The 10,305-nt window shown below is 35.5% G+C and overlaps 1 long non-coding RNA gene across 1 annotated transcript; it reads left to right on the top strand.

Annotated features, from left to right (window-relative positions):
- Positions 1-905: 905 nt before the first annotated feature.
- On the top strand, positions 906-4,200 carry LOC114169621 (uncharacterized). Its single transcript, XR_003600972.2, has 2 exons — positions 906-1,529; positions 3,754-4,200. It is a non-coding gene; the product is annotated as an uncharacterized LOC114169621 (long non-coding RNA).
- The last annotated feature ends 6,105 nt before the right edge of the window (positions 4,201-10,305 follow it).

The raw sequence follows: 10,305 nt of genomic DNA on the forward strand, positions 1-10,305 counted from the left end.
TTTCTCATTCTAGGGGATATTAAACGATAATGGTCGAATAGTTTGAATTATTACAGTTAAAATGGTGTACGCAATTAATAAATTGGAATTTGATTTTTCAGAAATTTTGAATTTGTAATTTGTTTGCTAGTTTTTTATTTTTATATAAGATTTAGACTAAAAAATAATGCATAAGTAAATGTTAGATTAATTTTAGGTTTAATTACTCGGAACATATTCAGTTTGGTTCCAAAATTTCAAAATGATACCCTCTTAAGTTTGTCTCAATTTAGTACCCAAATTCGTAATGTGCATAAATGTAGTACCCTCCGTTAAGTTTTCGTAAACACCGTTAAGTACCTTGCCACGTCCTCTGGTTTTTTGAATTTTTTTGAATTTTAAAAAAATGTCACGTGTCAAATCCTTGATGTGACACGTGGCATTGTTAGTGACATGTGGCAACGTAGCTGCTAAGTGTCATTATCTTTGTCTTGCTTTCAATTTAGTCCCCACATGTGTCTATTTGTTTCAATTTAGTACCTATATATGTTTATTTGTTTCAATTTAGTTTTACTCTATTTGTTTAAATTTTGTTCAAATATATATATTTTTTAAATAGAGAAATATTGTATCTCTTTTAAGACAAAATTTATTATTTATATAAATGTTATATTGATATTTACTAAAAATGACTTATAAAATTAAGTATTGAAATTTATATTAAAGTTAATGGTAAAAGTCATGAATAACATATTTATGTTTTGTTACATTTATATTTGTTATACTCATGAATAACAAAGTTTTGATAAATTTGTTATTCATGGCTTTTACTATTAACTTTAATATAAATTTCAATACTTAATTTTATAAGTCATATTTAATAACCAATATAAATATAAAATATATATAAATAATAAATTTGGTCTTAAGTAGGAATGGCAATATGGGTCTGGCGTGTCGGGCCGGTCCGCAGACCCGCAAAAAAAAACACGAGACGGGCCAAGAGAGTGACGCCTCCATCGTCACTAGATCGTCGAATTGCTTCTCTCTTGCTGCCTCCATCGTCGCAGACTTGCAGACGCAGTGGTTCATCGATTTTCTTCTCTCCCTACTGCCTCCATCACACCGCCATGACAAGTTGGTGCCACCGGAACAACAAGGATCGCGTCACCAGACCAGATCTTCAAATTTCTTCTCACTTGTTGGCTCCATCGTCGCAGCTCGCAGACGTAGTGGTTTGTCGATTTTCTTCTCTTTCTGCTGCCTCGATCGCACCACCGTGACGAGTTGGTGCCTCCATCGCACGCGCACCGGTGACGACGGTGCTGGACTACAACTCGCGATTTCCCTCGTAGACGCAATGTTTCTTTCCCTCGCAGACACATAGTTTCTTTCCCTCACATCTGGACTGCAACTCGCTATTTCCAAACACCATTGCATCAAATCCTTTCCGATTGACAGTAAATTGAGCGGGGTTTTACCGGAGTAGGGTTTTTCTTCCAAATTGGGGATTCAAATTTGTGGCTAACGGGCTTTTGCGAAATTGAGAGGTATGGCAGCAACTTGTTAATTGAATTGCTTTGAAATTGTATCTTGAATTGGTTTTATGTTTTCTAAAATTGTCACTGAATTGGTTTGACGTTTTCTGAATTTGTGGCTGAATGATTTGTTGATTGTTGTTTTGGTTTTCTACTGGTTTTGATGTTTTGATCTGCTTCCTGGCGTCACCACCATTGCAGGGCATTTCTATTGTAGTCATTTGTTGTTTGTTACCTGCTTTCTTTGCCGCTCTGTGCATCATTTCTACTGTAGTGATTTGTGGTGCCCACCCACTGCTAAAATTGGTATTTGTTGTAGTGATTTGTGGTCTACTATAAGAATGGATGATAATGATGTTCATATACCCCTTTGCGAAAATGAAATTGAGGATGATGATGTTACTGAAAAACAATCTGAAACTGTTGAGAATGATAAAAGGAAAATTAAAGCTAACACATCTGATTGTTGGAGATATTTTACTAAGCTTGAGGTGGATAAGGATGAAAAAGAAAGAGCAAAGTGTAATAGTTGCAACAAGATATTTATGTGTGGTGGAAGAAAATATGGAACTTCACATTTGAATCGTCATGTTATGAAATGTGATAAAATAAAAAGTGAAGATATTGGTCAAATGATGTTAAATATACAAGGAAAATTGAAGGGAAAGAAAATAGATCAATCAGTACATCGTCAATTGTTGTGTGATCTAATTGTTAGGCACAATTTGCCTTATAGTTTTGTTGAGTATCCTAAACTTAGGAATTGGATTAGCTACTTGTGTCCTTATGCAATTATGGTTACTAGAAACACTATTAAGGCAAATATTGGGAGAATGTATGACAAAGAAAAGTCAGTGCTTAAGAATCTGCTTGTTTCTATTCCTAGTAGGATTTGCTTGACTTCTGATTTGTGGACATCAATTAATACTGAGGGATTTATAGCTTTGACTGCCCATTTTATGGACTTGATTTGGAAATTAAATAGCAAGCTTCTAAACTTTTGTCACATGCCCCCTCCCCACACAGGTTTTGAGTTGTCTAAGAAAGTTTATGAACTTTTGCAAGATTGGGGATTAGAGAAAAAAGTATTTTCTATCACTTTGGATAGTGCTTCTGCTAATGATGTGCTTCAAAATTCCTTAAGAACTCAACTTAATCTACATAATGGCTTGATATGTGGGGAAATTTGATTGTGCAAGAAGGTTTAAAGGTGCTAGGAAATTCTTTGGATCTAATTAGAAATAGCATCAAATATGTTAGGGGTTCAGAGACTAGAATGATCAAATTTAAACAATGTATTGACAAATTTGATGATATTGAATATTCACATGGGTTGTCTCTTGATGTCCCTACACGATGGAACTCGACATACTTGATGCTCAAAGGTGCATTAAAATATCGGTGTGTTTTTGGAAGCTTGTCATTGGTTGACTAATGTTACAAATATTGCCCATTAGAGGAAGATTGGGACAGGGTTGAAAAAATTTGTAAGTTTTTATTGCCTTTCTATGACATGACAAACTTAATTTCTGCCACAAGTTATCCTACTGCGAACTTGTATTTCTTACAAGTTTGGAATTTAAAGTTTGTTGCTGGAGAATCTTAAGGATGGGGATGAAGTAATAAAGAATATGGCTGAGTTGATGATGGTAAAATTTCAACAGTATTGGGATGAATATAGTATTGTGCTTGCTTTTGGGGCAATTTTAGACCCAAGAATGAAACTCCAAACATTGGCCTATTGCTTTGAAAAAATTGATCCATTCACTTCTAAATCCAAGTTGGCAAGAATCAAGGAAAAATTGTACAACTTTTTTGCTGAATATAGTAAAAGTTTTCCAACAACAACATCATCAAATCCTCTAAAGCGCAAACAAGGAAAATCTTCTTCCTCATCCGTTTCTCTTCCACATCTAAGCCTATTTTATGTAAGTTTATGGTTTCATTTCATTTCAAGTTATTTTTTATACAATTCTTAATTAGGATTTTACAAACTTATTTGTTCAATGTTGTAATAGGAATTAAAAGAGTGCAATAATGAATTAGGCGATAGATTTGGAAAGAACCAAGTAGAGACATATTTGGAGGAACCAAATCTAGGTTTTCGATTTTTGGAGCATATGGATGTGCTATAATTGTGAAAAAATAATAGTCTAAGGTTTTCTGAACTATCCATTAAGGCTAGAAACCTTTTAAGCATTCCAATAACAACCGTGGCATCTGAATCTTCTTTCAGCATTGGATCTCGGATCGTTAACAAATATAGGAGTCGACTTTTGCCCGAGAATGTGGAATCCAATATTTGCATTTCTAGTTGGAAGCATGGTTTTGTTGAGGGTAATTATTTGATTCTTACTTGATATTACTTTTATTGTGATTTCATTCATACATATTAATTACTGTTTTTGTTTATATGTATGCACATATGACGTAGAAGAAATTGTCAACTTCCAAAATGTGGAGCTAAATGAAGGGTCCTCTGTTGTTGTTGCATCAAATGTTATAACCGTGGGAGCTGAAGAACAATAGAATACCACCATCTTTCTTGGATTGTTTTTTTTATTTGCACCATCTTTCTTGGACTATTTTTTTAATTTGGACTATTGTGTTGTTGTTTTGATGTTTTTTATTGAACTTGATACTCCAAGACTTGATTTTATAGAGTGTTTTGTTATGTTATTTATTGTAATTGTCCAGGACCTATTTTTTTATGATTTTATGATGTCCAAGATCTATTTTAAAATGTCCAGGATGTGTGTTTTTTTTTCTGTAAATCAAGCTGCCCAATTCATGCGGGCCAGCCCGCAGGCCCGCGAGCTAACAGATCTACGGGACAGGCCGTGTGTTCCCAGCCCGCCTTGCCATCCCTAGGCTTAAAGGAGACACAATATTTCTCTATTTTGTAAAAAAATATTTGGATAAAATTGAAACAAATAGAACGGGTACTAAATTGAAACAAATAAACATATATGGGTACTAAATTGAAATAAATAGACATATATGAGGACTAAGTTGAAATCAAGACAATGACACTTGGCAGGTACCTTACCACGTGGTGATACCTTGTCACGTGTCACTAACAATGCCACGTGTCATATCAAGGATTTGACACGTGCCATTTTAAAAAAAAATTAGAAAAATTAAAAATTAAAAATTAAATTAAAAAAATTAAAAAACACATGGCAAGGTGCTTAACGACGTTTGCGAAAACTTAATAGAGGGTACTACATTGATGCACATTACGAATTTGGGTACTAAATTGAGACTAACTTTAAAGTGGATACCATTTTGAGATTTTTTAACCAAACTGGGTATGTTCCAAGTAATTAAGCCTTAATTTTAAAAGATGTAAAAAATTCAAATTTAATAAAGATGTTGGATTTACCCTAGTCAACAAAAATGATGTTGTGTTTACATTTTTATTTCCCGTATTTTGTAAAATCTACCATATTGAGACTAGACATTAGAGATAGTGAAAACAAATCCAAGAAATGTAGTAAACAATAAATTAGGTTACCCATATTCAATGTAACGTCTTATTTTAATAGATAAATTTATTCAAATAAAACATCGTACATATTATAATATCTAAAGGTACGAGACTTAAAGTATAAGAGATAATACAATCACCCCAATATATCAAAAGAAAAACAAGGTACTACATGATGCCAGGAACCAAATACAAGAGTTTCAATAAATGACCAAGAGTTTGCCCATGAGCATAGGATTAGAATATAATAATAACTCTTCAATGTGGGCTCGACAACGGCCCAACACTAAACCATGTCCAACTAAGTTGCAGCATCCCCATTGCCACTATGATCCCTAGGATTTCCCACATCTGTTCACATCAATAATTTGATGATCTTCGCAAAAGGGAAAAACCACACACGAGACACACAAGCAAATAAAAAGGGTAAGCTAGAGTATAAAGATTTTGAACATACAATTGAGCATGAAATTTAAAGGTCAAGAATACAGAAATCAACCAAGCATGTGGTAGCAACAAAGCAAGACTCTAAGACTCAAATATTCGGATAGATATAATGAGACACCACCACAAAACCTTACCAAGAGAGTCATGAAATTACATCCTAAACCATGAGGCACCACCATGAGATATCACCAAGAGATTCATGGACTTATGTCCTAAACCATGAGGCACACCATGAGATCTCACCAAGAGATTCATAGAATTACGTCCTAAATCATAAGGCACCACCATGAGATCTCACTAAGAGATACATGGAATTACGTCCTAAACCATGAGGCACCACCATGAGATCTCACTAAGAGATTCATGGAATTATGTCCTAAACCATGAGGCACAACCATGAGATCTCACTAAGAGATTAACTGAATTACACCCTAAACCATGAGGCACCACCATGAGATCTCACTGAGAGATTCGTGGAATTACGTCCAAAACCATACCATAATCATGTCTCACCAACCAAACATAGAATTATCATGCATACCAAACCTTATGCTCATATTCAACCATCCATCCAATCATACTTCATACAAATAATCATGCTAAGCTAATGACAATACTAATCCAACCAGCCAAAATAATGATTCATGCATTTGCTCATACTAAGCCTATCAATTCTCGTCCCATCGTGTCATATAAAATACATACCAGGCATCATACATAACCTTTTTTAAAGTAACAGACCAACCAATCATTAGAAACATGCATTTATCCAATCCACATGGTCAATCTCACTCAGGCTAAGGAGCTCTCGCTCAGGCGAGAGGAACCCCTCGCTCAAGCTACTAACTCTCGTTTGGGCGAGATTACAAACAGAGTGTATGTCGAGGTCTCGCCCAAGCGAGACTACTCTCGCTCAGGTGAGTGGCCATCGCTTAGGCAAGTCCTCGAAAAAGAGAGGGAGATGAGCTGTTGTTGTTCTCGCTCAGGCGAGAGCTCCTCACTTAAGCGAAAACTTCTGTTTTGAGCGACCAACCCGCTCACCTAGGCGAGTTTTGCAGAACTCACCAGCTCTCACGCATGCCATGCCAGATTCAAACAAGGAATATACACCATACAATGTTCATACCATCACGAAAACAATTTAAACATGCAAGAACACAAGGATAGTCCAATAATAGGAAAAATAATCATAAATATGCGAGACCCTAGCTGATGGGCTGAAAATAAAAGAGAGGTTTGGGCTGGGATCCCCTTTGAGTTCAACTAGTTTTTCATGCCAAGAGAATCTCATGTATGGACCATTATAATCCATGATATAAGAGTTAACCATGGAAAACCAATGAACTCCCAAAACCATATTTTTTCTAGACAAGTCCAATGGATACAAATCAACAGAAAAATGTTGGATATCCAAGGTGAGATTAACATTAGGACAGAAAGGAAGAGCAAGGTAAAAATTCATTGTTACCTATCATTACACATACTGGGTGTGGTATTAGTAGGTGGGTGAAGAAACTAGGCCACTCTATGTTGGATGGAATTATGGGTTGCCTCACTATCAACCAAGATCTAGATTGCATAGCCTCTGATGGACCTTGTAACCCGAAAGGTTCGTTGGTCCATTCACTAGAGAAGGCATGGAGACTAATGAGACTTGCTTCCTGCTGTGCATCTTCAACGATTTCGCTGTCCGCCGGAGATATGTTCACATCAAGACCCTTTGAGTCAAAACTAGTGAGAAGTAAGAATTGAGGTTTATAGTGGCTCTCTCTTGTATATCGTTTATCACAATTAAAACAAAGATTCTTCTCGTGTCATGTCTGTATTTCTGCTTCTTAGAGATGTTTAATTGGGAGTTTGGTTGAGGGTGTTGGGAGAAGCGGAGGGAGAGGTTTAAGGGGGTGGCTGCACTATTAATGGTAGGTGAAAAGCAAGGGAGTCTGGGTTAGTTTGCAGAAAGATGCTATGAGATCGTCAAAATTGGATGGAGCAAACATAAGCTCTAAAGCACGGAGAAAAGTGTCCCAAGAAGTGACTAAATTGTTGTTGGACATCCATTGGAACAAAGCGAGAGTCGGACCATCACGGTAGAGGAAAAGATTAGAGTTCTATGGGCAATAGGCATTTGATGATAATAAAAAAATTGGATGACCTTAAAGATTTAACCTAGTGCATGAAAGCCATTGAAGGTAGGGAGGTTGATGAAGGATTGACCCCAACCAAGGATGGAGACACATGCTTAAGAAGACAAAACATATTTAGAAAGGAAGTTCACTAATCCTTCATCCCTTTCATTTGTGTTTGTTATTTTTTATTCCCTAAGTTGACTTAGTTGAATCAACTTTAGTTGACTTGTTGACCTTTGACTAGGTTTAACTTGTTGACTATAGTTGACTTGACTTAAGCCAACATGCTAATCTATGTTTATTTGCTTTGTAGGTCAATTAGGAGTAAGAAAGCAATGCTAGGTGGCACATGATGATTGGGGAGCATAAATGATGTGGATGAGAGAGTAAAGCAAAGGCATAAAGCATAAAGTAAAATGCATAAAACAAGTGTACCTGTGTACCTTTGGTGTCCTTTATTTTTAGCACACTTTGGCCACTTTTTGGAGACATATGAGACACATTCTTTGTCACCTTTTGTGCTAGAACGAAATTAGCCTTGCACACACCATAGTTAGCTCTTTTGTCTCTTATTTTTGTAACTTTATTTGACCTAGTTTCTAGAAGCTAGGGTTAGGTTTTTGTAGAGACATCCTTAGGTATCTTTTATTTGTTTAGAGGCCCCTAAACTCTTCTATATAAGGGGTGCTCCTAGACATGTAAAAAGGTTGAACATTTTGAAGTAAAAACACTCTTGTGTCTCAAACATTTGTGAGAGTTTCATCCCTTGGGAGTGAATACTTTTAAGCCTTATCTTGCATAGCAAGTGGTGGCACACATCCACTCATCTTCAAGGTTGCCATGGCTTCTAGCCTAGCCTTGTAGTGGCGTGCTTCTCACATTTTTACCATTTCTTTCCTTTCCATTTTATGTTTTCTTCTTCCTTTAATTGTTCTTGGTTTTCTATGATTTATGTGCTTTCCATTTCCTTTTTGTTTTGAATCAATCCATCATCTTCTTCTCTTGAGCTTTGTGAAAGGAACCTTCACATCTAGATAGCTTGCTATCTTAATGTCCACTAGAGATTTCACTTAGCTTTCTTAATCACCTCACACCATATTCAATAATCTTAAAAAGGAACAAGATAATCCTTCATCAGAGGTCAAATTTTAAAGGTCGAGATGGAAAAGTTGTCTCAAGGATGGAGGTGTAGTTGGCAAGGTCATGGAGTGTATTAGAAAGGTTGGCATAAGAGAGGACTAATTGTTCAAGTTTAGTGTGTAATTTGGTGTGTTCATAATAAATAGAAGATCCGGCCACAGAGTAGGGTCAATGAAAGCACCAAATGAAAGGTGTTGCAAAAGACAAAAGCAGAATAACAGAAAGAGAGAAGAATTTTTCAGAAAGGAAGGAAATACTTTTTCTATTTTGTTCCCCTTTCTTGTATTACATCATTGTGCTATATATGCACTTTGTCAACCACCTTGTAGTAAGCATAAGCAATTAATAATAAAAGAAATACACAAAATATTATCATTCATTCCTTCCCCATTTTACGGGTAGTGGAACCAGTGACCACATAATCCTTAAGATAATGTGGTTTGTGTTAGATTCTTTTTGTGCCCCCTCGTACCCTTCCTGTGAGGTAGGCAAGGAAACAAAATTTTCATTTGGGCTTATGGACGAATTAAGGGAAATAGGCCTCGTAGTCCTTATAGTCTCTCTCAATGCATTGTCGCCATAACATAAGTATCTCTTTCTCCCTTGTTTTAATTAACTTAGTTGAGGTTTCTTCTGCACTCAATTCCCTTAACTCACCATGAAGAGACCAGGACAACACATTGGACATCAAAAAGTCTTACATTGATCGTAGTTTTGGTTATGATAATTTGAAAAGGATTGGCGATGTGCATGTTTGTAGAATTTTCAAATAGATTTCCTGAAGAACTTCAGAGGGTTCATCGATGAAGAATTCGAGAATGGTAAGTTAGCAAGACGGCTTAGCTTCATCGGTGTTTGCCATATAAAAAACCATAGTCCACACAAAAAAGGTGTATGATGCAAAGACAATAGCCATCAAATTTGCGAAAATGGTAATGATACAATGACCTAATTTTTCTTACACACTTTTGACTCAGTTACGTGACAGTTAAAGTGTAATTTCTTTTTTCATTTACAATTATATTGGATTGGTTGATGGTGGAGAATTGAATGCACAATAAATGAAGAGAAATGAAAGGGCACATGATATGCAGAGAAGAGATAACTAGGTTTCACGCTTCCGTGCTTTCTTGCTCACTCAAACGAAACCGCTTCCCTAAAGTCGGTGAGTGCATGATAACACTATCGTTGACATGACCAAATTAATACTACTAAACTATAGCAATGTCAGTATTGCTAAGATAGTAGCCAAAAAAATAGAAAGGGTAAAGTCAACTCTTAAGTCGTCTCCCAACAAACACGAAATTGATTATTGACAAATTAGTTCTTATAAAAAGTATACAAAAAGGGTTAGTTAAATAAAATAGTATTGGGAAAAGACAAAACGATATAAAAATAATTTTAAAGAAAATAAATTCATTCCACTTCTTTTTTAAAATAGATTTATCATTGGTTATCTAAAGATTATTGCTCAATAATTTTTTGTTGTATATTTGCAAATTAATCAATGTAAAATCTCAATTAATTTGTTAGCGTTCTCACTTTTAATTTTTGTCGATTTTTAGTTAGAGTAATTACATTTAAC

Source organism: Vigna unguiculata, chromosome 11 (genome assembly GCF_037176805.1).
Source record: "Vigna unguiculata cultivar grain cowpea cultivar isolate G323 ecotype 2 chromosome 11, ASM3717680v1, whole genome shotgun sequence".
Classification (NCBI taxonomy): Eukaryota; Viridiplantae; Streptophyta; class Magnoliopsida; order Fabales; family Fabaceae; genus Vigna; species Vigna unguiculata.